Source organism: Syngnathus typhle, linkage group LG7 (genome assembly GCF_033458585.1).
Source record: "Syngnathus typhle isolate RoL2023-S1 ecotype Sweden linkage group LG7, RoL_Styp_1.0, whole genome shotgun sequence".
In the NCBI taxonomy this organism is placed as follows: domain Eukaryota; kingdom Metazoa; phylum Chordata; class Actinopteri; order Syngnathiformes; family Syngnathidae; genus Syngnathus; species Syngnathus typhle.
The window spans coordinates 11,193,410-11,220,651 of record NC_083744.1 but is presented as its reverse complement, the minus strand read 5'-3'; the positions used below and the strand labels follow the sequence as shown (position 1 = coordinate 11,220,651).

The window sequence follows — 27,242 nt, the reverse complement described above, 5'->3', positions numbered from 1 at the left end:
GACCTTTTTTTTTTCTGACGTACTGCATATACTACTATGGAAACCGCTATTACTTGCACACGCAATGCATTTTAAATGGGTGACGTGTTTTAGGTTCACAGAGAGGTACAATGATAATATTAGTTAGTTGCTCCCTTTATGTGGGCTCTGACCTTTTAGTTCAATTCTTAATTCATCACGTTTGACCATGCTCATCTTGATAGTTTTCAGTGTTGTCATTCTCAGTAATGTGTTAAAACTGAACACTGTCACTACCAGTGCTGTGACGTATCAGAAAGGTTCTGAGTTTAAAGAAAAATACTATGTTGGAATACACAGTATATCGTTATCAGGATATTAAAAAGAACTGTCCATATCTGAATGAATAAAATAAAAAAAAACTGTCCATAGCTCATACCTCTAGCTGTCAATATAAAACAAACTTTCATAATTATTTGTCTACTAGACCCGTAGAGACAGTCGTAATAACACCCTTTTGTATGTGGCCAAAGGAGTTAAGATAACAAATAAAGATGGACGGCAGACATTAAAATGTTTTATGAGATATTCACAAAGTATTTTATATTCAAGGGAATCCAAATAGCAAAACATCTTTTTAATTCAACTCACGTTTTCAGCTACAACAAGCCCAACATTGAGAGTGTTTAGAGCTATCTTTGAACAGATTTGCATTTTTGCACTTGGTTTGAGATAATGACAATGTGTGCGTCATTTTGAATCTGGAGCCATTGTCTGACTCTCTGTGATGGTGTGTAGGAGCCAAGGTCTGGCTCAATAGCTCCATGTAGGCTCGGTTTACCAAGCATTGATGGAGTCCAGATGAGCTTTCTCTGGCTCCCCTTCGCTCACTACATGCTCAGTGAAGCCGTACACCAATTTCAACAACCAGGCAGAATTGAATTGGCAATCTCTATGTAGATAGTCAAGTACCAACTGGGGAAAGGGTGGACAATAATCCAATGTGGCAACACGTGGAATGGATTTAGGTGTAATGTCTTTACAAATCTCAATCTGAATGGATTTGCGACGTTGCGCACAATGTAAATAAAAAAACGATTACAGTAATTTGCAGATAGTTGTCAGATAAAATAGATCAAATCTATTTTCTTTTGTTGTTGTTTTTAATATTAACTTGTTTTGAATTTGATGCCTGCAATATGCTCCAAAGAAAGTTGGGACAGGGGTGTGGCGGACATTAGGAGCAGGCCTCTCACCCATTAAGCATAATTGACAGCGGGTTGATGCGTATGTTCTTTCTTACGTAAAATTGTCTTTTGTTCTTTTGTTCACTTGTGTCTTGACTTACTTGTTGGCAGTCAGTGAGAGAATAAATATGTGTTTCTTACTTTTGCCACAAGGACTTGTTCACCATCACCTTTCCTTCACTCGTCGATTGTTCGGGGAATTAGGACAGTAATTGTCTGTATGTGAAATTCATTCCCATTCTTGCTCGATGCACATTTTCAGTCGCTATTTTAAGATTCAAGATTCAAGAGTTTTTTATTCGCCATGTTTGAGCGTGCCAAACAAGGAATTTGACTTCGGTAGCATCATAATTTGAACCACATTTTCAATGGAAGACAAGTTTGGACTGCTTGCAAGCCATTCTCGTACTTGCATTCTTTAACTACAAAGCTACGCTGTTGTAACACATGCAAAATGTGTTAAATGTGCAAAATATTGTCCTGCTGAAATAAGCAGAGGCATCCATGAGAATAATGCTTGCTTAGATGGCAGCGTATGTTGCTCCAAAACCTGCATGTACCTTTCAACATTACTGGTGCCTTCGCAGATGTGAGAATGAGCCACAAACTGGCACTAACATACCCTTATACACTCACACATTCTGGCTTGAGAAGTTTGCACTGATATCAATGCGCATGCTCCTTTTCGTCATTGGCCTGGAGGACACGACGTCATTGACTTCCAGGAACAATTTGAAGTATGGACTCGTCAGACCACACCACACTTTTCCTCTGCAGCTATCCATCTTAGCCGAGCTAAGGTCCAGAGAAGCCGAGTTGTTGGTTTAGATTTGACTTTCACTTGGCATGGTGGAATTTTTACTTGCATTTGTATACAAAGCGACAAACTGTGTTAACTAAAATTAGTGTTCATCAAAGCTGTTTTTTGGCCTTGTCACATACGTGCAAAGATTTTTTCCAGATTCTCTGAATCTTTTGATATTCTGCACCATGGATGATGGAATCCCTAAATGTAATTAATCTGTTGAACAATCTGCTCACATGATGGTTCACAAAGTGGCTAACCTCACCTTTCAGGCATGCTCCTTTTATACCCAATCATGCCACTCCAATATTCCAAATAGACATTTTGTGATTGTTTCTCAGTTTTTCCAGTCTTTTGTTGGCCCTGGTCTGTCTTATATTGGAACAGTGCAGCCATTGAGTTCAAAATGAGCGACTATTTAGAAAAGTAATAATAATATTAACATTCTTCATTTTGAAAATTAATGAAAATTATGAATTCCAAATTCATCGGAATTGGGCTTTGTGGAACAAACAAACAGAAAACAGTACTGTACGACATGGTTCTTATTTGTATCGTATTATCTTGTTTTGTTTTGGTTTTTTTCAAAGACTATAGATTGCTTTGGTCCTCTGGGTTTCACACACTTCATGCATAGCTGCAAATGGAAACAGTTCCTTCCTCTCCACGGAGGATACAGGGGACTTCAGGGACAAGTTAGACTCCAGGTAAAACACATGGATGGTCTCCAGGCCCCTTTCTCTCTATGGAAAAGCACTTGTGTGCCCCAGGGTAATCACTTCCATGTGCAGAACCCCAACACTCCAAACAGAACTGGAATAGCAACATCAAGGAAAAAGCCGTGTTATTGCATTGCATGTCAAAATCTTCAAAGTCTGATGCATCAGCTGGTCTCATGGATGCTCCTGTGATACTGAAGATGCCTTAAAGTCACTCAACACGCATATGTTGAAAGTGCAGTGAGAATGGGACAACCATTTCTCCGTAACATTCAACCTCATTTATTGTACTTGATCAACAATGGAGAAAAATAACCATCATTATTAATATCACTGTCCTTGTAATGGAAAGGGTTGTAATGGGTCACAACAACAGGGTAGGCAACCCAAGCAAGCGCTTACTTCACTGAAGGGGGCCCAGAGAGACCCCCGTAACAATGACAAAATGATGACAATGCTAGAGAAACTGCAACTCACAATTGCTGTGAAATTGCAAGTCAAAAAAAATTAAATTAATACTGTAAGGCACAATGAACATTGATTCACTCCATATGCCCTCTGTTATATAAGAGTCTGAAAATAAAACAACATCCCATATCATGTGACTTGAAGATAAAACTTGGAATGACTGGGTCGGGGTTCTGCAACAGATAAAGCAAGTGTTTCCTTTGTGACAGATATGAACTGAACATCGTCCAAACCAAATGAGAACACACCCTGACTTTGATACTTACAAGTCCTGATTTTCTTCATTTTGCTGCAGGCTGTTACTGTAGCTGATGTCAATGTTACTGTCTATTGACACAGGCGACAGAACACACTATTGAGAATATGTGCTTACATCAACACTACACGTACACACATACTTAATACTTTAAAATCAAACTAGCGCAGCTTTGAAAGGTGCTATTTTTGGGCAACATTCCATAAAGTGAAAAGAAAGGAAGGTAAAAAGTAATGAGCCACATACTGAACATGTGTGCTGGATAAAGATTCCTGACGCTGATGCTGTTTTCTCAGTGAACAGACTTGGAGGTGTCCATATGATATGGCGGGGCGACATGCTGACAGTAAATCATATCACACCGATCTGCTGCACATTAGTCAGATCACCTGATTTGATGTACTTTGAGTTATTAGAACTTCAAAAAGCACATGTGTTATGAATTCAACACAACAAAAATTCATGAAATGAAAAGGTTGGTTGGTAGGAAATGGTCTCATCATAACATTTGATTTGTTTCACTGGAACGACTACACTGGGTTTTTCCAATATTTAAATCCAAATCGTGCTTTTGTTTGTCAAACTTCAATGGACATGTTTCCGTTTTGATGTCGGAACAGCAAGAAACTGTAGCATAGTGAATAACTGGAGCCACCAACAATTTGAAGGATATGGCTCGATTTTTAATCAAAGGAAAAGGAAGAGTGCCGTTGAGTTTTGCGTTGATCGAAGTGTTGTCCATTTGCTTGATGAAAAGTGCTAACTCCTTTTTTGTAGTGAATGGGACAGACAAAACTTTTTTTTTGAAGGTCAGTAGTTGTCCTTATCAAAACTAGCTTGGCTTCTTCCAAAACAAAGTGAAGCCTAAAGCCAACAGAAACAAGTAATTCACATTATGTCAACTTTGGTTTCCTCCCATTTTCCCCTGTAAAGATAATTGGAGAGAAAGGCATGTCAATTAATGGTAACATATTCTGACAGAATGAGTTACACAATGGGTTTGATTTACCATTGGTTGACACATGCAAAAACAGGTGCAAACTTGAGTCCTCACGCAAACAGATGTGCAAGAAGATTTCTTAACCGGTTGCAGCCAGGATATGTCAGCCAAAACCAGCAATATTGCCGTTCATCTTGTGGATCCTGGAACGAGTCTATGCAAATAGCTTCATTTAGCATGTGCACTGTGATTTATCAAATTTGATATTAATTGGGATGACTAATTTTGTGGTCAAAAGGCAGGTGCAAACTAGCACGCAAAAAGTGTGAGCCAAGTTCAGGATAGAATAAGAGGTCGTTTTGGGATGCAAAAACGTATCACAACTTTTGACCGATGCGCTTGTTGAGCTTCTGCATGATCTAAGACACAGTGTCAAACTTCCACTATCCTTGCTAAAATCTGTACCAAAATTTCAAAATGGCATGTGAAATAAATACTCACGTTTTTTTATTTTGTTGATTTTTTTGTTACACTTTTACAGTAATTTGAGCAGTAATTGAACAAACTCTTATTGCTGTTTCCAAAACTATCCATCCACCTATTTGTTGTGTATATGCAATAATCCGATGAGACGATGAAGCATTTATTCAATGGCACCGTCATAACGGCCCTCTGAGGGAAGCCATAACTGCAAAGTGGCCCGCGATGAAAATGGTTTGACACCCCTGATCTAAGGGCTGACATGAGCGGGTTAAGGCAAACAAAACACGGCTTTTATGCGGCTGCTGGCTTCCCTGCGCTAATCCCACGAAGACTTCCAATTTGAGCTCTTCAACCATCATTTTGCTCTTGCATGGCTCTCACCAAATTTTCCATGGTGCAAAAACCATTAGAGTAATATAAAGCGCACAATCCTCTTAAATACGGTGGTCTCCACAACTTTAACACCTGTTGGCAACAACATGCACATCTTTTAGTGAAAACATTCAGTGGTCTTAATCTGGGAATTTCTACATTACATCATCTAAAATAAAGCTGAATGAAGAGTGGCTAAAAATATGGGTGTCAAATGACATCAGCCCCATAAATTCTCAGTAGACGGTAGCTAAAATAATGACAGAATAGTGAAAAGGGCATTTAGAGTATCTCAAAAAACATTTAGGCCAAGAGGAAATTATGTTCTCAACGCCGATTGGATCCCGCTGACGAGAGGGACAGGCGGGGCCCATGTGGTTTGGGGACGGAAACTCAAGCATAGACGGATGATGTATACCTCTGCTATTTAACATATTATGACAAACTTGTCTCAGATGTTCAAAATCAGGAAAAGTGTTTGTATGTGCATGTGTAATATTTTCCACATGTTTCAAACAACAAAATGTCAATAGAATTTTGTCAAAAGATGAAGATATTCAGTTGAATGCCTATCACAACCGATTTAGATCCCGGTTTTAACATTTTATTTGGTTTTAATTTTGAATTGTATTCAACTTGAAGCATCTGCATAAATCCTTTCTGCACATAAGAGCGAAATTAAATGGTTGTCTCTGTTTTGTGTCAACCAACAATTTAGAATTGGCAGCAGTGGCTAAGATTTAGAGCTTCATGTGGGTAACATTGCAGATTGTTTTTGAAACAAAACTTGGTTGTTGTCACTTCCAAATTAATTGTCCTTAACAATGATGTCAGTGCAAGACTACATTTCTCTCTGCGGCCAAAGCCACAATGGTTACAGAACCATGCAACCAAGATTAATGTCACTGCTCTCATTCATTTTGGAAAACTTCTTCTGTAAACTTGAATGCTGAATACTTTGTTTGAAGTAGAAAATAACTGGGGATAGCTTTGTGCAAATCTTCTTTGAAGTAGCGTCATCCTGATTCGTCTGATTCTGAGTTTTGTGCAATGTCTGGGTTTTCTCAATCAGTTTTGGGGTTTTAAATTATATACGAGCGTGACAATTCCGGTTATTTGAACATGTTTTTCAAGGTGTTATACAAAGTCAATATCATTTAAAGTTAAGTCAGAAAGGGTATCAAAAGCAAATAAGGGTAAAAATGATAAGGAATTGATAAAAATGGATTTTATAGAAATATCAATACTCTCAAAATGGTGATGGGTAACACTTTTCCCAAAGTATATAAACAAATCATCTTTAAGAATCCTTTATGAACTTGATGCTGAATAATTTCATCTCGAGTGCAATGGCAGGATTTTTTTTTTTTTAATTAAAATATTTGAAAATAAAAACGGAATGCATCTCCACATTCTACACTATATCCTAATGTTACCATTTAATGACTTTGATTTGTCCAATGAGACTCAGAATGGGCTTACGAGCCTGTCTGCAATTCTGACGTACTAACTTTAGCTGTGCTGTAATCATCTGCAATCTGTCAACATCATCAGGATTCTCCCAGATAGCCATGGAATGACTGGATCTTCAAGAGCAACCAATTCCAGCCAAATTCCATCTTGAGAAGAGTATAACAGAGACCAAGCGGGTCCCTTGCGTACTAAAAGAAACTATGAATTATGTCTTTGCATTGCCAATATTCATTAAATAATGATGACTCCTATTCAAGCTAATTCTGACCTGGGCCACCAAGACCTTCTTTTACAGTTCTTGATTTAAAACTTTCTCAAAATTCAGTTGTCCATCTTTTAAGGCTTTCCCTTTCACCTCACTCCTTCATAACTTCCCTCTGGTCTCATATGTCAACAACAACTCTGAGTAGTTTAACACACCCCAGTCAAGGTCAAGCAACACCCAGTGTACACTGGTGACCTTCAAAGCAGCTGTAAATGTGAATACTGAGTGACTGCAACACATCATCCTTGCCTAATGGGGTCAGAAGAAAACACACTTATTGTGTGCTATAAATCGATATGTACACAAGCGAGGTAAACTGTGATAAGATGAAACAAATCCATTCACTTTGCATTTAACAGGGCTAATAAGATGTGCATCATCACACTCCAGATGTCTATGAAAACAATTGATTTTAGACCCAAGGGACATTATTAAGGAATGCTAATGCTGAGCGAGTTAGAAAGGGGCGAGGTTTCTCAAACGGCGAATCACTGGAGCATGAGGGTTCAGCAAGTTCGAACGGATTTCGGAGCGGATTATTTAGACGTATTAAAAACAACCACCACAAGTGTGTCTTAACCTGACAATGCAAACACGACCACGCATCTTTTGCCACCTACATACTAACTTTAACGTGCATTGGCGTATTTACATACCTGAAAGATGAATAATTCGGAATTTAGCGAGGGGAAGGGTCAAAGTGGGTCAAACATACTGTCCGCCCCTTTTCCATATTTGTTACATGATAAGTAAAAAGGAAATCCTATGTATCATTCATGGCTTTCGTGCACATCATTTATCTTGACTGACTGCACCTGGATATAAGCCCTGTCAGTCTAGCTCTTTAGCCAATTATTTTTAAGAAAATAAACAGCCTACCTTAATACACTTCAAGGCACGTCCCCTATTTGAACTCATAGTCAAATGTCCTGCCAAACATTCCTGCCAATACAAACTTTAATCCTGCCAATACAAGCCCCAAAACAAATTCCCTTGAGGGAGAAGTTGGAATGCTGGAACGTGTGACAATGGACTAACAGTGGGACAGTTGGACGAGCTGCAGTTCCAAATACAATAGCAAAACAATATTTTTGGATCAAACTCAATGCATCGATAACACTGGAAGGGTGTGATGGAGTGTGCAAAAATAATGATGGATGATCCCAGGTGTCCCCCAAAATATTAAGCACTGCTGCTCTTTTATATGAGTGGAAGTTCAAATGGATATTCCAGTCAACTGAGAACTTGAGTTTTTAATTAATTGAATTGTGTGTGCACTTTACTAAATTTCCCAGTGGCTTTTTAATATACAATACTGGATATAATTTATATATGTCTCTGCATGTTGGGCTAAGAGAAGGAGATATTTTGCTACTCTTATCAAAACTGCTCAGACTTAAGTGTAAGGGAAACCGTTCTGGTTTTCTGGGATGTGTATATTTGCAGTCAAGGGAACCGTCAGGAATATGGGGACCCTGTGAAAAAAAAAGATCTCACTTTGGGTCGTCATCTTTAATGGCGCAAAATGAAAATAATAATATTTTGGGTTCTCTGTCAGTTATGGCCTTTAGAATTGTTGTGGTGAACTCTATTATTGTGCCCCTGTGATCAGGAGGAATCCAAAATGATATACTGATAATACTGATTTAAATAAGGTGAAAAGGACATGACAATGGAGCCAGTAGCCAAGGGCCATCAGATTTTTCTAAATACAAGTCTGCTATTGTACAGAATTATTAAAAAAATCAGTTCTTTTAAAGATTAGAAATTTCAAGAGTGGCAGTTTTGAGATCAACCGAAGCAAGCTGAATGACGTTTAAGACAAAACTGTGCATGCATCCAGAGAGAGTCTGCAGAGGGATCTGCAATCACAGTCGTCCCTCTAAGAGTGCACTCAGTACATGTGTGCTGAATGTCCACCCCCTTGTGGACACATTTTGTACAAAATTCTGCAGTCTGCCAAGCAAAGAACTTGGGATCTCCTCAGGTAATTTGGCTTCCATTCACCTCAAACTATGTATAATAGGTTCACTAAATCTCAATTGCTCTTATAGTGTCATTGTCAGTCTATATGGGTGTAGCCAGATTCTCACCCTAGTTCAGATGGCACAGTCTCCAGCCTTCCTATGACCTTGGACTATAAGCGGATGAGCGATTACTAAACTGGCAAAGTCGAAAAGCAACAGGAAAAAGGAAAAGCTGCCAAACCAAAGCCTTGCAGGCCTAAAGGCAAAGCTGTCGTGTACAATGAGTCTTTCAACATTTGTTGAAATGTTATGGTTTTGAGATCCCACAAAGCTTAACCTTTGACATTAGGCAAAAAAAACAACAACAACATCATACTGCTTCTCCTCCTATTGGGCGTGTGGAAATTATGTAGCCTTAGAAACAGTGATGGCGAGGCCTGCCATGATGAGCTGTATTGAATTTTCCTGCAGCAACCCTCATATACACCAAATGATGCAGCTCCTGAATTTAGACACAAGCGTCTCAGCATGGATAAACTGCTAACAAATGCATTTTTTTCCCCCCACGTGAATGCTGTGATTTTGTGAAATGAATCAGTGCAATTCATAGCTAATGAAAAATTTGTCGTGCAGAGCGAGCAGAAAAGTCAACCAAGTAAAACATAAGCAACACTGAGTCCAGTTTAGCAACCCAAGAAGAGAGGAGGCTGTGTGCTCAGATAGAATAGTTCCCACAGAAAGAAAATGGTCATTTCCACCTTTTAATTGCAGACAGACTGTAATCACTAGCGATTAAAATAGTCACTGTCGGGCCAGCTATGGGTACAATTCATCACACAGGCAGGCCAATTTATGCAGAGCTGGGCTATTTCATTACTAAAATCTATGAACATTTTGACTGATAGCATCCGTCTGAATGAGAAGTATGGGGGAAAACCGATGGCGAGGTCTTATGAAACAAAGCAAGAGCCCTCCCCTAACAACCATATCTAATATGATCAAAGATGACCTTCTACGTGGCAACAACCAGCATCTCATACAAAATCGATATGAAGGGCCACATCTGTGTGCATGATCCAGAATAGTAGACCGCACACTAAATCTCAAGATCACAGCTCTGTTGTCAATTGTGGACGGGGAAAAAGCATTTTATGGGGCCTATAGTAATTAAAGTTTACATATTGGAATCATATGGAATATGCATACCTCACAGCTGGATCCCGATGTTTTGCTATTCTTTCTCCTACATGCTGAGTTATCAGCTGTGTCATGGACATTATTGTTGGCCTGAAAGTATGTTCCCTTGACCCAAAAGTGCAGAGCACTAAAACTTAATGTCAGTTTTATTACATTGTCCCCATCCACCTCAAATTTAAGAGCCGTATTTGTGTTGATTGTTCCCAAACAGCATGAGCAGGTGGGCTCATGGCGTACCACCCACCGACGCTCATACGGCGGTCCATTGCTCTTATCAGACATCTGGGGAAGCCAGTGCCTGTCCGTTTTAACGTATTTTAACGGAACCAACCTTTTCTACCTCACAAACAGGATTACTGGTACACTAACAAGACACTGTGCTGTCCACTGAGGATTTAACGCCATAAATGAGACCCTTACGCATAAGCAGTTAGGTTCGGGTGTTGAGAAACACATTGGAAGAATAAAACAACATGTCAAATTGGGTAAGAAGCTTGGTGTTGAAATTGAGTTTGAATTAAGTGCATTAGTACACTTCTGTCAAGCTATGCAGCTCAAATAAACCGGCTTCTGTGGTTCGTCGAATCGGCGCTCTTCGACAAAGAGCAAACATACACCAAGGTGAGCAAAGATAAATATCCACTTGGTTATCTGGATATATACTTTGTGCTGAAGTGTGCTAATGTGTATTCCGTACAAAAACACAAATGTTATTTTGCCACTTAAGCCAGCCACAGACAGAGACATACTGTACTAGGCTTCTCCTCACTGTTTCCAGCACAAACCTCAGTCAGGCCTCAATTTAACATGGCTCACAATGATGTCTGGAAAAAAATCATGCCAGCACACATATTATCATATTAATTACCAGTACCACAGTACATTTGTGCTCACAGGGAGGAAAAAGAGATCACAAAATAAAGGGTCACAAAAATGAGAGTGATGTCTAACCAGAGGAATTTGTTTACACAAGATTGTTTTTCAAACGGTAAAGGAGCAGCACGTTTTGCAATCAAGCCACTGTCAAAGAAAAACCCGGGGAAATCTTCTGATTGCTATGATGGCTTACATGAATGTCTAAAAGACAGAATACAAAGCTGCTACGGTATAACTCTGCTCACGCAAATGAAGATAAAGACCGGATCACAAGCGTGACAAGTACACTAAACAAAGTGGCGGCTGGTGTTGCTGTGATATGGAAGCGTGTTGTCCAGCCCATCCACCGCTGACTGAACCAAAGCCATATCGCTTGAAGTAAGTGGGCCTGTTATTGTTAAGTCCTCAAAACCGTTGGGTGGTCCATGTTGAGATGTACACACATGTGCCCCAGAGAGATGAGATGCAGCAGGCGCATGCATTGCAGCAGGATACATACATGTACTATGTTGTGTTGAACACCTGCCGTAAGACCACTGACCTAAAGGTTGTGGAGCATGCTCATCCCCAATTATGTACTATGTTGTACAAAACACCGACCTTGAGAATGGATTTTTCTTTATCCTGACTTTACTGACAAAAATTTTGGCATGACTCAGACCGCCTGATTATGTGCCAGTGGTATGTCAATCAAACACGGGTAAACACATGCAAGAGCACAGATAGACATCAATTACAGGCTAACATCTTTTCCACGACAGCACACATCACTGCATGGGTATGAAGCAAACCTGTACAGACCATAGTCATCCCAAAGAAGCTTCTGGATGTCACTGACATGATTTAGGGCCTAAATTTTAGGCACATGTAAGCAAAACAAAAAGTAGTCAAATAGAATCTCTTGAGATAAATGCCGAGAGGTTTTGTACAATTGGATATTTCAACAAAATCTACGGAGCGAACACCTCTAAAGTCAGACAAAAATACAGAACCATGCATGACATCAGACTGTGTATAGCAAGAAAGGCATGATTCTAAAAGACAAGTAAAGCAAATTGAATCTTGACAAAGAACATGCCAATTCTGCACAAGCGGGTCACAGCCGAGATTTGCATGTGCAATCTCGGAGCTGTGAGGCACGCGTGCTAACCGCTTAAGTAGTCATCAATTACAACTGTAACATTTAGTATTCGTGTATTGTTGTTTAGTCACTAGCCGGTGTTGACAACTTGCGGAGGCAATGTAATGACATCCACGCGTCACTGGAAATGTAAATAAACAGTCAACAAAATCGGATTCTGGGCATAAAATCAAAATTGGGCATTTGGACATGCAATGTAAATCAAGTTGAAGTTACACACAAGCAAATAGTGAATCAAAAATAAATATGTCAGTCCCCTCCCCTGACAGTAGCTGCTTCCAGCATTTGTAATACAGCTCGTAAATCATAACGCCCATTCCAGTAGTGAGCTATTGAGAAAGAGTAAACCTTTACTCAACAGTCACTTAAAAATATGACAGCATTTATACAGCTTGACAAGATTTGGAGTGCAAATATAATGAGACCAATTATCATAAAGATATTCTTGGCCAAGGTCAATATTGATCCCCGAACAAACCGTGTTCATGTAAATTAAAAAAAAACATTTAAAGCTCCTTGAGCAAATATTGCTGTCGCCGTATATTCTGTTTAAATGTTAAATCATTCAGACATCATTTCATTCTATTTTCACTTTGTGAAAATTCGTCTTTGTTTTACAAACCGTATATTCTGTTTAAATGTTAAATCATTTAGACATCATTTCATTCTATTTTCACTTTGTGAAAATGTGTCTTTGTTTTACATGTTTTTCAAAAGGTAAATCACAAGACTGGTCAATGCCATGGTCTCATTTCATTATTCTATTTTGTCGATTACCGCTATCAATTATTCACAGTTGGACAGTTCTGAAATCTGGTAAATCTCATTTAATATAGTAAAACACACAATCATACTACATATTTTATATTCAAAGTTCAAAAAACATTTTTCACCAAAGACAAAATGTGACTGATTATGAAGACTTATCTGGGATTAAAAACATGCAAACCTATTTACCTAATAGTTGTTACTTAATATCTAAACAAATTTCCTTGATGCCTTACCATTGCCCCCTTGTGGTAAAACATTGTACGAGTCCTGAATAAGCTTTTGAACGTTTTCCTTCTATCAGAAAATACAGACAGTACAGTACAAACACTCTACAGAATATTGATTTGCACAGTTTAAATTTATATTCTGTAACCGCAAGCATTTGGGATCAACAAAGGATTCTGAAAACGTGTTCTATTAATTTGGATTAGATTTTGGATTTAAACTATAATGAGCTCATTGAACCTGACTCAGGAATCACAATTATGTACATTTATGTAGAGCATATGTTTACAGATCATTTGAACTTTGCATGTAACACAGATGACATTTTATTTAATAGATATTGATTTTATATTAGTTATTTTGGTATACATACAATTCAAACATAATTCTTTTTAAAGTGGTGTACTTACCCTCTCACTTATGTAAGGCTCAACAGCTGCTCTCAGTTTGCTTGGTATCACATTCCTATCAGAGAAAAGACCAAAAGCATGTCATGTAACACACACAATACAGCAATACATATGTATATTTTATATCAGGGGTGTCAAACCCGTTTGTTTCGCGGGCCGTTGGAAGTCATAGCTTCTTTTGGAGGGCCATTATGACTGTCAACCCCAATAAATATATGAGCATCTCATATTATATACAGTAAAAGCTACAAAGCAAACTGACAGATAACTCGTTTTCAAATCATATGAGTAGAAATTAGTCAAATATTCAAAAAAAAGATATTATTAAAAGTGAAGACAATTTGCAATTCTAGTCATGACACAAATTTGATGCACAATTTGTCACATAAAATGATGTGGCGGGCCGTATCTAGCCCCCGGGCCTTGAGTTTGACACTTGTGCTTTATATGCCGCGTGTTGCATAGCTACTTGCTGGCTTTCAACTGTACTAAATTAATCAAAGTCAGTGAAAATGTGTGTTACTCTCAATTCTGCCAAGTACACAAACGCTTGGATAAAACATACAACCAGAGTTTTTTTTCCAGCTGAAAGCTTGCCATGAAAAAAATACAGTCGGTAGTCACTTTTCAATTAGTGTTTTAAAATGAATCTATTGACCTTGATGACTCCACCCTCAGAGAAACAGGTAATATATAGGTAATATATTTGAATGTCTTAAACCGTTTGGGGTGTAAATAGTACTAATATGAAAATGAAGCTTCAAATTTGCTTCATGAGCCAGTTGTTGTATTTTTTGGACACCTCTAAATTGGAGCTCTGTTCAAAATTGGGATTAAAGGACACTTAACATTCCTTTAGTCAAACCAACAAGTGGTTCGTGAAGGAAATGTCAAGTCATAACAGCACAGATCGTTTCCGCCAGCTGACAACTGTTCTTCAAGATCATCCCCTGCTTTCACTTTTCTGGGATGCCGAACATTGTTTGCTCCAAGAGGAAATCCCTCTGTGGCCAAATTTTGGAATTTGAAAAAAAATTCATTATCCCTTCAGGATGATAGTGTATACAGAGCTGGCGGAATAAAACACCTACATATGGAAAACATTGCGGCCGATTACAGTACAGTAGTAGAGACACTTAAAGCGGATCTGTAATATGTATACAGCAAAACCACAACATGCTTTTAGGGCTAAAAAAAGATGAAGTTGCTTGAGTATTAGCAAACAAGGGTCTAATTCTTAAATCTTATTCTATTGGTTCCATCACCACAATTATGTTGAAAGGCATGCAAGATTAGGGATTATTACCAGCAAACAATGATGAGAGTGAAATCTTAAATATACGGCAGATGAGTTTTTGACTTGATTCATGATTAATGGTACATTCCATTCTCCAGTCCAAACCAGTTGATTGGATTGTGATTGGGTGATATGACATTGCTTTCAATTGCACGAGAATGTAAATAGGCCAAAGATCTAGTGTGTGGACAAGTGAGTAGGATAACACAACATAGACTCATAAATGCACATGATTACACAAGTACAGTAGCACTGAAGAGACATGAGTGGAATTACGTCATAATGTTTTACATATGACACGAAAGGAGACTGGTGGATGACCATTGTCAAAACCATTTTGTCCGTTTATGCTTTTCAAAAGAAGCCATATATCCGCACTCTGCTAAACCACGTAGGCAACGTACAACAACAACATCTACTAGTGCTTATCCAAATCCATTACACAATTCACCGAGGCAAAATTTTGCATACACTGTACTTGGTTTTGTTTACATTTGCAGGGACAACGTTTCATTTAGTTTGAGAGAGGCACCTTTTTTGATGTTAGATGTCAACTCATTACATCAAACAGTTGCTTTGTTACATAGAGTTTTGTTCATTTTCTTGACGGCAAATTGACAAACATCAAATATGTTTTCATGAAATTCTATTGAGATTGTGTTTAAAGGGCTACTTTCTCCTACTATTGACAACCTATCATCATTATTTTATAAGGCAGGGCTCTACACTCATTTTTCCACTGTTAGCAATTGTGCTACCCACTTTCTCAGTGATTTGATTTAGGGGGCTGCAGCAAGAACATGCATTTTATGAATAATGGTCTTCATTGGCATACCATATTTTCTTATGAAATAAGACCAGGAAGATGACAAAAGTGTGGAAACATTCCAGATTAAAATGCAAAGCGACCATTGTTGCACTTATGTCACATGGTCCTCTTGCATGCCCACAAATCTTTCTCTGCTGCCTTTCTTTCTGTTCCGCCTCCCAGACAAACTCTGCGGTGCTCTTGGCGGCAGCGCGCAATGATCGGGCGGGGTCTGGTCAGTGTCGGACTTGTAGTGTGGCTATTCGCTCAGTCAAAAACAACGAATAATTTTATGACACAATGTCTGGTAATCTGACAAGGCGACCGTTCTATACATAAAAAGAAGTCATAGATCTCTCAGTGGTAGGGTGGTCGTCTCCCTTCAGAGAGGTTAGGGGTTCAATCCCAGGCCCAGCTATTGTGACCATGTCACAATAGCTTGTCCTTGAGCAAGACAATGAACCCCCAGTTGCTCCTGATGGTATGTCATCAGTAAGTGAATGAAGAAGCAGTGTGAAGATTTAAGCAGAAAGATAACGTAATTCAAGTCTGTCTGACTGTAAGCGTTCATCCACACTCAGCTGGCTAAGTAACAGATGTTTTTGCAGTGAAGGGTCTCAGCATATTTTTTTAGGACTGAAATCAGAACTATACAATATGTGATACACCCAAGGTTAGCTATGTAACCTAGGAAAATGGTAACAGGCAAAACAAAGATGTGCCAAGAAATGGTCTGAATTATGGGGGGGCTGGATAACAAAGTAGAGAAGTGATTGTGGTTTTGCTATGCCAAGGTTCTTTGCACCGCTTTGTCACTTAGCATCTAGCAGTGTTAGAAATCATATTAAAAGGAAAATTAAAAAGTGATTTAATTCCCTATGGGAAATAAGATTTTGGAAATAACTACTCTCCCATATCCAGAAGAAGGATGTCACAAATCAAAGCATGTTGCCTTAAGTTGATCTTCTTTGCAGCCTCGTTCCTTTACTGTTGTAAATTCTGGGCTCTGCTTCTTTGCTGTCACTCCTGGCTTCCCCTCACAAACAGGGCAGCTACCCAGAAAGATGAGACCAATAAATTGGCAGAGGACATCTGTTATTTGATCATATAGGTACTAGAAAACCTTTCAGTGGAAATGGTAGCTGTGTGACTGTTTTTGTGTCCATGAAAGATTACAGCTGTTTTTCTCATTTACCTTTCATTCTGACGGGGGAAAAAAAAGGGCTAAAGTACACTTCACCTGGGATGGAAGCAATGATCAGATATCTGCTATTATATATAATTGGAACACATCCTGTGATTATGCGAAAGGCTTAACTGGACTTGCTGGAAAGAAAAAAAAAATCACCCACACTACTGAGTATGTATCTTTCCTTAAGCAAAATTCCTTCAGTCATATACAGTACAGTGCATTATTATCTGGAAATGAAAAGAGTGCCATTTGTATGGTATGTTTACAAATGGCAAGTGCTCTAGTTGGAAGCATCTGCACCAGTCATCCCACATAGCCAACCTTGTTTCATCATCACCAAGCAGGCCTGAGGTGATGTCTGCCCAAATCTGCCTCCCTCCTCATACTGTCTTTGCATTATCCCATCATCCAGCCACCAATCTCCGCCCTCATCAGCGGGCTTCTGTAGCCCCTCCACTCATGCTTCCAGGCTCTCCAGGACTGTCTCAAGCTATTAAAGGCTCCCGATACAAACCCATACACACTGTGGATTTGTGTGGGCTGGTGAAGTCTGACATGTGGAAGCAGTTAGTAGTAAACAAAAAGAGGAGTGAGCTGTAAAACAATCAAAAATATGAATAAACAAGAGCTAAACTCAAATATAACATTTAAATAAATTCACCCAACACAATGTAAGACTTAAAATACCTTCTTGTCAGTCTCAGCGTGGAAGCCCTGAACAATAATGACCAAAATTACCAACAGTTTATGATACTTAGATTATATTATCGCTTTACAAATATACACTGCAATTACTCGTTGTGTCAAATGTAAATGCTGCACTAATGCTTTTATTTATGGGAGGATAAAATGGTGACGTTTCCTTTTCTAAACCATGGAACAATGTCCATCTGTGCCATCTGATTCAATAAACTAGCCTGTAAATACGAGTGCATAATTGAAGACAAGGATGAAAAACGACCTCCAACACTAATGTTGAAATGGCCGTCTATTACAGATCACACTTTGGATCACTACTGAAAGTTCTGACAGAATTCTTTGTATTTTATGTTGGCTGCATTTTTTCATTCCAATCTCCCCCAGTCTTGAACTCAGCACACACCTGTCATCACTGATGCCACACATTGGAGCAGTAAGTAACTACCCAGAATGCAATTTGGGGAGTCTGGTTATCACAACCCCGTGTGAAACTGATGCCCCATTTAATCACGTTAATGATTATTAAACTACAAAAAGAATTTGTCTCACGAGTACCGCAAAACGAGGCATTATAAGAAAATGTAGATTTAGGACATGAATAGCAATGTTTAAAGCTCAGAAAGTCATTAAGCAATATAAAATGGGAGTGATGCTGATCAACCAAATGAGCCATTACACAATGCAAATTGACCAGTATTACTACTACTGTAATCGTATCTCTAAAGATTACCCAGATTTCTACATGTTTCACATATACTGTGGGCAAACATAAGTGGGCCTTGGATTGATCCCATAAGATTGCCACGCACACAAAAAACATTAAGACTCACATTCATATTATCTGCAGTGTGAGTGATTTAGAGTCTACACATTTTCTAACTTGCACGTTTTAGAGGTTGTGGAGGGAAACCAGTGTACCTGGTGAAAGACCACACAAGAATACACAATCTAAACAGGCTTGAGGTGAGATTCAAATCTAGAAGCTTTGACCGTAAACAGACTCGCAAGCCACATATTGCGCCGTGTCACCCAAAAAGAGACAAGTGTTGAAACGTAGACATCATTTTATTCAGGCTATTCAGACTCGTTAATCCAATGAGTAACCATGTCAAATCCATTCCCAGCATTGGTTAACCGGTGATTTGTTCGACCTTGGCGCAAATTGACAAACTTCCAACGGCAAGATCTGTGAATGCATCAGAGCTGAGGATGTGGAATGTGAGTTTGAGCAGCTGTCAGACGGAGTACTTCAGTGCCTTGCCAGCTGGGGACGAGGTGACTCTGAAGCTAGCAATCGACCAGTGGCCATGTGGATGAGTGAGCGGAAGGAATCGGAGACTGACATTTGTGAAAGGGAGTGTGCGTGCTTGTTTGCCAGCATGTGTCCTGCAATTAACCTGTGACCAGTCCAGGGTGTCCCGGTTATGGGAAGTCAGTTGGGAGAATCTTCAGCTCACCCGCGACTCTAATGAGGATAAGCGGTATAGAAACTCGATAAATGATCGATGGTGACAGCCGTCTTTTCAACAAAACAAGAACAGAATAGTTTGCAGTCGAGAGCTAGCGTGTGTACGTGCGTTTACGTGTGTGTGCGCACGTGTAGCGGTGGTGGTGGACGAGAGGAGGTTCTACCCACTCATCATCATGTGACCAAGAAGAGCTAAACCAGATGGTGAAGAATTACCTTCCAGATAGCGCTTCCATGACCGTTTCTTCATAATTCACACCTTTAACAAACAACTCAAATGTAGTCTATCCACAAGAATAAACAACTCGGCCATAACTAACCCATAAAACCATCTGGCTGATTTCACACTGGCCTTGCAGCAAACTGACTCAAAGTGAGTTCACCCAGTGCAAGCAAGGAGTTTTGTTCTGTTCCTTCTTGTTTACATGAGATTTCTCCCGGGGCCTTTGCAGGATGGCTGCCAGCCACGCTCACTTCATCATGGTGCTGAGTAGTGACAATGTCCACCATGGGTGTCTCCCTATCTTGTCTCATCGTCTCTAATTGCACTAAGATTGGGCTCGGCCATTGGACGGCTGGGAACAACAACCTCCACCTTAATCACAAAGGTTCAATCTTGCAGAGCTGAGTCATATACCCATGAAAATACAATGTTCTTGTCCTTTGCAGAGCCCATTAAATAGTTTGTGTTTTTCCTCTAATCTACATTCTCTTTTGTTCACTTATATCATGACATCACATATTTGATCTTCCATAGAGCTGGCACATTCAAACACAAAGATGAATACAACAGCTGAACAGCAGAACGGATTCTTTCTGAAGCAGCTCGCCTGTAATAGTCTGAGAAAAGTTGTGCACCTTATTTAACTGTTTACATTAAATGGATTTGTCAATATTTGCAATTTCCATAGTCTCACTAGGCTGCACATAATGGGCTTCGAGTCTCAATTACAACCCAACAAATAATATCCAGAAGCTAAAAGCGCAGGTCACCTCACAGATGTGCAATTGGACTTGGGCCTACGCTCTGGCTGGACCATATCTGAAGGCCGTTATAGATCATATTTGAAACGGTATACGTATATCCATCCATCTTGACTAAAGCCTCAATTCTTAGCCAAGAAAAAATAGTTCAAAGCATGCTGCTACCATCAGGTTACAGCGTTCCTCTGCTTACGCCTACTGTTGTTTCTTCACCAAACTTACCAAAACGATCCAATTTATATTGGACACACATAACATTGGAGACTACAAAAGCATTTTTCCCTGGTGGAGTAAGAGGGAGGAGTAGTCAGCTGCTAAGTCATCAGCAGCCATCACTAAATTAGATTCCGTAATTTGTAGTCAAGAAGTAAGTGAAAATTAAGTTGACATTAGACTGTCCTCCTCTCTGTACTATGAGTTTTATTATCCAACTAGATTCATAATGCAACGTTGATATTAAAATGGTGTCCTACAAACTCCACGTCTGTCATCATTAATCGTGAACTTAGTCAACCTAGATGTGAGAATGGGGTGCATGTCTCATCCAAACTCAAAAGTACATCTTTCTTCCTCCACCCCAACAGTGCTGTGAAATAATCATCTGCACAGCTGAAATATATCCAGTTTCTCAAGCCAGAGATTGAACAAGGCTTTTCTGTTTCATGGTCTCTGGTGACTCTGGTGGCAGAATGTCTTGTACAGACTGGGCTTGGCCTCGGATGCCTTGCTCGTAACGCAAGGACACAATCCCACAATCAGACATGGAGGCTCAGCAATGTGTTTCATGGGAGGCGAGGAGTTCTCTTTGTGAAGTCCCATAAACAGTCAAAAACACAATAAATCTCACATGTATCTCCACTCGCGCACACTCACAACAATATAAATCAACACAAAGTAGTTGGCTTCACACATGCACACTGTGACACTGGTAAATCCTGATTGGTTGAACATGAACCAAAATGGTGGGACGATACGTTAGACTGTGGTGATTAACAACCAGAAAAGCCGCGGAGTCCCAGTTAGCCAAAGTTTGGTGCAATTTGACCAGAGGAAAATACATTTTTAGATCAGCCATTTATAACCCCCGACAAACAACTTCTGCTGCATGCCACATCTGGCATCGTCATATTTATAGTGGCGACAAAAATAAGAACATTTAAATCAAGTGCAGCCTTTTCTCAGAGCTCTTCTACGTCTACTGAGTGAAAGTCAAAGTGGAGTTTTCTTTCATCGCATAAGCACATAAAGAGCTTTCTGGCGTTAACAAACAAGCAGTCGTTCTCCCATGGAATTAGACATGGACTCGGTCCAAACTAGATGATCTTGCTCAGTCCCTAATGCCTCTGAAAACAAAAGGGCCATTCTAGCTTGTTCAAACTCAATAGAGTGTGAATCAAATGACGTTGTATGATATATGTACATAATTACTTGTGTCTCTGATGGAGAGCGCTTAGCAAGCTCGAACAATGCGCGTGTGAGGTTATCCTCACAATGTTGCATAGTATTTACACTGATGTTGTTAAGGATCTGAATTTTTCTCTGAAATGCAACCTGACATTTGCCAAGGAACATTCCTCGATAAGGAGGTAGAAACTGAGGCAAACGATGCAGTGCCAGGTACTGTGTGTCAAGCATTTACAGTACCAAAAAAAAAAAAAAAAAGCTGCTAATGGAGCTTGCTATTCATGATTATTTAACAAATGTACAAAATCTTCATTAGAATCTAGTATGCAGCCTCACTTCATGCCAAAGTTGATCATATCAACTTTCTTGCAGCTTGGATACAACTTTTCTCTCTCTATCGCAGTGACTCCCAGGATCCATTAGTCCAAGGGGCATTAAACTATAAAATGGGGAAAAACTCCCTTTCCTAACATATTACCTTGCTATTTGACGAATACATCTGGTGAGGCGGTTTTATTTGGACAAGATGTTTGGTTTATAGCCTCCGAGGAACATAACAGCTAAATTAGTTCCCATTTGGTGCAACATAGACACATAATCGGAGAAAAAAGGGGCTCCTCGCTTTACGATGCAGTTCTGCTCCCATGGAAGTGAAAAAAAATGAATTTGTACGCAAGTCGGTATGCACCGTAAACTATCACTCATGCAGTAGTGAAATCATAATTAGAGTCAATATTTGTGTGAAAAATAACACTTCAACACCATAAGTATTAGGACTATCAGTATTGAATATTTGTAGAATTGGTTATTCAATCAATTATTCCGTAATTGTTAATGAATTAATCAACAATTTCCTTGGTGTATTCAAACATTTCCTCAGTTGCCATTTATTAAACCAATTATTTTAATTTATTTGTTGAATAAAAACAACTAAATAAGAGCTAAGCCAATATCCTAACATAGTATACCAACACCTACTAATTTATTTCTCTAACTCTCTGCAAGTGTTAAATTGCACTTCTACAACACAGAAAGATAATCACAACATCCCTATATCCCTAGGGAGATATTTTTAGACTTGTGGGTACCGTGTGTGCAGCATGTTGTTGACCCTTACTTCAAATTGTATGAATGTTTTTTTACATGTGCCCTGTGGAGACACTATACGTCACAATGAAAAGTCCTCTGGAGAAGGCTTCAGCTCATCCTAACCAGGACAGTGCTTTGGAAAATAAATGGATGGAGGCTTAGATCACACATCCTAGAAATTTAAAAAAGGCAAGCCCAAGCTAGGCATTAATGACATTCAACACAAGGGCTGTAAAATATATATATATATATATATATTTTTTTTTTTTTTTAATTGTTGAGGTGATGTATAATTCCGAGAACCACTTCCTAGTGTTAACCAGGATTTAAAAGAAACATACAGGTAATGTTAGGATGGATATGTCTATATTTTGTGTAAGTCAAAGCTGATCGTTATAATCTATGTAAATTTGCATAGCCATTTGATCATTTTCCACCCCTGCCTTCCACGTTTCTGCACATTAGGACAATTTTGGCAGACTAAGTCAACTACAAGACCTGCATGTTACAAGAGAGGCAAGAGTAGGCGTGGATATTTTGGTGATATTAGCGTCCAGGAGTAGTAAGGCCTATTAGAGTTACCACAGTGCAGCACAGTAATTTATTAATAAGGATTAATTATTTATTAGTAGGTCAAAAGTGGCACTAGTTAACTCGTGAGGACAGTGTGTGTATTAGTACATGACTGTTAGGCCGATATTTTTTCTATTTTGATACAAAGTGCGCAAGTTTGCCAAGGAAATAAATACTCTTTCAATTAAGCGAATTGACACAAAGATGTAAAATGCATTTGTAGAGGAAATTGCACCATCAACACTATTTGGAGTTGGCTGCACTTGAAGCTTTCAAAAGAAAAGTTAAACAACTGTGAGGAGCAAGACATGGAGCATCTGTCAGTTTGTTACAAACTACGTCATCATGTCTGAAGTTCATCATCCACCGCTGCAGCGTCACACGCACGCACTTTGATAACTGGACAAACAACTGCGACGCCTTTCGCTCGCTCTCTCTCTTTCTCGCTTTTTTTTTTCCTTTTACTTACATGAGTTGCTAATTGTTAAAGATGTCCACTGGAAGGTCTGTGCTGCCAGCTTGATCGGTGTGCGTTTCTGCTTGTGTTTGTACCCCTCCTCACACATCTGGTCGCAAAAACGCGAGAGGACCTCCCCTCTCACTTCTCTACTCCAAGAAATTCCCTATAGATGGAATTGTCAGTCGTACTCCGAAAGTTGCACATAAACACCAATGAGGCGTCAAAGTGTTCCTTCCTGCAAGTTGGTCCCTAGGTGACATCAATAGGAAGTTGGGACTCATGAGCGCGCGCTCCACTTTCAAACAACACGTGGTCCGCGGAGACCAGACGCAGGAGTTGCAACAGCTGTGCACATGACATCCCGTCCAGCACGCCCATAGGCATGGTTGCAAAAAGTAACTCTGATTTTAATGCAAATAATGTGACAACAAACACACATTTACCTGGGAACAATCAGTGGTGGGAAATCCCGAAACCAATACTTTTTTATTACACCACGGATGATGGACAACAAAAAAAGATGCCAAATTGTGAATTAAGAGGTAGGCTTATTTCTAATACCGTTTTTTCCCGTGTATAATGCGCCCCCATGTATAATACGCACCCTAAAAAGGGCATGTTGATGCTGGAAAAAAGCCTGTACCCATGTATAATACGCACCCAAATTTCGACTCCTACTTAAGTCCGTAAACGTAAAATTATTTCAGAAAAAAGATCATCTTTGGGAACAACCGGATGTTATTCTGCCGGTCAGTATCACTGCGCATGCGCGAGCAAACTCAATAGCGAAGAAATGTTTCGGATTTGTGTAGGGTACATTGTGACAGCAAACGAGCAGGTGATCGAGCAAGCGTCTGATACGAGAGCATTTTGTTCTTATGGAGCGTGTTTGAAGTGAACAGCAGAGAAGAAAGCGCATCTGTAATGGCGGCCTCCGTATGATATCCGGATAAAAAAAAAAAAAAAAGAATTTGTACCCATGTATAATGCGCACCCCAGATTTTAGGACAATAAATTAGTTAAATTTTGCGCATTATACACGGAAAAAAACGGTAATACTAACATTTCCATTTCAATCAAGACCTCAACTGCGGTTGAGGTCTTGATTGAAATTTTGGTATTACTATTAACAATTTGGAGAAGGTGGCCCCTGTAACACAACCTAATTATTAGGAAATGAACAAAAGGCCCTTTTCCCAAGCTAATTCCAAACAATTTTGAACAGCCCGTTCAGTCATTAATATTTAAAAAAATATATTTAATATGAATAATTTCGGGCTAAACTGACATAACCTTCACTTAGTTCGCCTTCATTTGAGACACAAAACAGCTTTCTTCTGATTGGTTAGTTACCTGGATGTGGGCGTCTTGTGCCCGCTATGTGTCTCCATCCTGTTGGCACTATGGAAAGTTATGGGAATTTAGCGGGCCGTGGGTAGAATTAATTAGAAAGTGCACCCGAGGGATCAACAGCGGAGAGACGGCATCGTTCGTCTGCGCACTGCAGGTAATTTTTTTTCCCACCTGGATGGTGATGTCACGCAACAGAAATGTAACAGGCAGCCAAGACCGCACACACTCAAAAAAACATTGGCTGCCTGTTACATTTATTCAAAGTACAACGTACAATTCATATAACCTGGTCAACTTCATATATAATAGATTACTTCATGTTGAAATAACAAGTCATCACGTTTATGTGCTGACACTGCAAAAAAATGGTGCAAAGCATATTGAATATGCTGCAGTGGCAATAACTCATGACGTAACAACCCGAGGTTGTAGGTTCAAATCCACACTTTGGCTTTCCCATGTAGAGTTAACATCGGTACATGCATGGGTTTTCTTCGAATAGACAAAAACAAAACAAAAAAAGGAACATGGGTTTCCGTCCAGCTCTAAAGAGAGTGAAAGTTGAAGTACATTTTTGCTCATCACAAAAAAAACAGTCCTTGAGGGGATGGAAAATAAAATAGAAATAAATAAAAGTAAAATAAATAAAAGTAATGTAACATTGAATAGACTTTCATCATCCTTGGAAATAAGAGAGCATCCAACCTTCTCAAGAGGATTACACAAGGCAAGATTCGGATTCTTTATCTGGGTAACAAATCGGACGTGCATTTTTACATTTTCCCTGCAGGTTGTTGCCTTCTATCCTCGTCTGTTGAAACGTTCTTTCATGGCTACAACTAAAATGAGAGCCAAATAGAGTAACAAATCCCATCCTAGATCAAGACAGGTGCTGAAAAATGACCATGTTCTTTACATGCAGTAGTCACTCCTTAACTTTCAGACAACCACAAAGTGGCCCCACTCCCATAACCATCACACAACAGGACTAAGGTGTTCTTGAGCAAGGCATCTAAATCCAGTTTTCTCTCTGCCGCCAGCATTAGTGTGTGAATAATTCTGAAGGCTGTCCTCGCTACTAGGGCCAGTTAAATGCGGTAGGTAAGGTGAAAATAGCAGGCTATTAATAAAATAGATTTATGAAAATAACACAAAATGAGTCATTGATGAATCAAGATGAGACAGTGCTTAAAGATTTACTGATGTTTGATAAATAAATACAGCCACACAAAGAGAGTCTTGGTCATTTGCAAGCACAAAGCAGAAAGAGAGAGAGAAAACAGAGATGGCTTGGTGCATGTCTTGATACTTGCATACTTTGTATGTTTTTCTCGTAGTACTTTAAATGATAGGATTGCATGACGAGGTCCAATTTAAACACCGCAGTCCTAGTGTAATCTCATTCTCCACATAAATCAGACCAATCCTGGCTCTGTCTGTTTAGGATTGTTGTGTCCAATGATCTTTATGGATCCCAAGATAATCATTCCTTCTAAGGGTCTGATGGCAGGTGAGCAGTAACTATGACATGCGGCTTGTGCAGATATTAAATCAGACCAGCACTGAGAAGGAAGATACATACACTGTAAGAACAAAAGTGTTGTTACTACACGGGTTGTAAATATGAGAGTTGGTCTCGCTTTTGCATCTAAAGCAACTTTTTGAAAGGTTTTAGTGTGCGTGTGTGGGGAATAAGCCAAAAGAACATTTCTAATGTGGAAAGTCATTATTGTTGGACAATTGTGTCAAGTTGAGGTCAAGGCTCTCCTGTTCTTCCACACGTAGATATGTTCCCGTAAAGTTGGTAGCATACAAGAAGTAAAATGAAAGGACAACTAAGGAGTTTCCAGTGCCTTCTGGTAACATTTTACAGAATTGAGCTTCCTATACTTGCCGCCTGAATGTCGCGTGATGATGTGGTAGGACCTTCATGGCTGGATGTTTCTCATCCCACAAATGTCTGAAATATCGTCAGTGAATTGAATACATCTGCCAAGGGCAAATACCGTAAACTTCCAAAGACAAAGTGCAGAACATTTTGCCTTGTTTAGTAATCTGTCAGTCAGGACACTCCTTCCTAAACACGGTTTTCTTCTATCAATGCTTTGTTTCTGTTTCCAGCAGGTTATCTTCGAGCCCGTCTGAGAGAGGGTCCGTTGCTAGGAGAACCACAGCAACACCTGGAGGGAACCCAGGATTGTAAAAGTGAAGAGAAGAGCCTGCTCTGAGTGCAACATGGAGAGATCACTGGGAGGAGGCATTTGAAATGAGCGATGTCAGGATTGTTTTTATAAGATGGACGTACCAGTTGATCCCCTCCAAGCTATTGACCGGCTTAGCGA

General features: G+C 39.4%; 1 protein-coding gene across 7 annotated transcripts in view; it reads right to left on the bottom strand.

Annotated features, from left to right (window-relative positions):
- The window catches only part of LOC133156418 (zinc finger protein 469), a 153,864-nt gene extending 130,004 nt beyond the window's left edge, over window positions 1-23,860 (bottom strand). For all 7 annotated transcript variants that reach the window (XR_009714863.1, XM_061282102.1, XM_061282100.1 and 4 more), the window contains exons 1-2: window positions 23,557-23,860; window positions 13,574-13,628 (exon numbers count right to left, since the gene is read on the bottom strand). The gene's annotated coding sequence lies outside the window, so the exon portion shown is untranslated. The remainder of the gene's footprint in view (window positions 1-13,573; window positions 13,629-23,556) is intronic.
- Between the last annotated feature and the right edge of the window lie 3,382 nt (window positions 23,861-27,242).